Source organism: Sinocyclocheilus grahami, unplaced genomic scaffold (assembly GCF_001515645.1).
Source record: "Sinocyclocheilus grahami isolate Dianchi unplaced genomic scaffold, SAMN03320097.WGS_v1.1 scaffold8301.1, whole genome shotgun sequence".
NCBI lineage: Eukaryota > Metazoa > Chordata > Actinopteri > Cypriniformes > Cyprinidae > Sinocyclocheilus > Sinocyclocheilus grahami.
Genome location: NW_015511983.1, coordinates 2,461 through 3,492, shown reverse-complemented (window position 1 = coordinate 3,492; position 1,032 = coordinate 2,461). Strand labels below are relative to the sequence as shown.

Genomic DNA, 1,032 nt, shown 5'->3' with positions numbered 1-1,032 from the left:
ACAAAATATATATTGTGTGTTGGAGTGGTCCAGACGCTACAGTTCTCATGTGGGAAATTTGAGTTTTAATCTGGCATGCAACATTTCCCGATTCTCTACCCTCTTGTTTTTTGTTTGGATCAATAAGAGATAATAAAACAGCCCTTTCCTGCAGCTTATGTGTGACATAGTACACCGTAAGCGTAAGCATGATCTGTGTAGTGTTTTGATAGCCTGTATAGAGATCTGTGCAATATCTCCGTTGTTTGTCCTACATAGCAATTAGATTGCATTGGAGAAATTTCTACTGAGCTTTGAATGAGCAATCTTTTGAGCAATAAAATGAGTATATCTGTCCAGATTTGAGCTGTACTCTTACAAATTAAGCCTTTAACATCCAGGGAACCTTTCCAACTTTAAAATGTTCTTCACACCAAGTAAAAAAAAAAAGACCTTACTAAAAGATTCTTTGGATAACCCACAATAGTTCTATGGCATCAGTTTGAAGCCAAGTCTCTTTTGGAAACTTTATTTTTAAGAGTTTAAACTATTTAAATGAGGTTTAGATTGGAAGGGTTTTACGTTATACCAAATTTCAGCCAGTTTCCAGCGACTACGTCATTCCCTCATCCAACTGTTTTACCAGCTTCCCTCTTCCAGCCCAGCAGAGTCCAAAGATCACCTACTGTTTGCTTTCCGTCTGTCCCTGGACGTGCCATACTGTAAAATCCCTCTGTTTCCTTCAAGCTTTCGCAGTCGTCCAATCACGAACCCCCTTCTTAGGCCACAACTGTAGCCGCTGGCTCCACCCAGCCCTGGAAACCTCTTCCTGAGGTCAGGTTACACCCTTAACGTTCACCTGTACTCTAAGTAAGGGGCCTCACTTGCAGTTGCATTATGGGAACTGTAGTGACATTCTGCATGTCCTTTTCCACGCATGTTTATGGGGTGGTGGTTTAGTGTGAAACTGCTGATTCTCTAGGGATTCTGGATGGCAGACGTGTGATTCAGGTATGACACCTTCAGCTGGTGCACTCTTATTATTTAATACAT

At 41.3% G+C, this 1,032-nt stretch overlaps 1 long non-coding RNA gene across 1 annotated transcript in view; it reads left to right on the top strand.

Annotated features, from left to right (window-relative positions):
• The first annotated feature begins 861 nt into the window (after positions 1-861).
• The window catches only part of LOC107578009 (uncharacterized), a 2,565-nt gene continuing 2,394 nt past the window's right edge, over positions 862-1,032 (top strand). Inside the window, exon 1 of the long non-coding RNA XR_001608280.1 lies at positions 862-990. This is a non-coding gene — a long non-coding RNA (uncharacterized lncRNA). The remainder of the gene's footprint in view (positions 991-1,032) is intronic.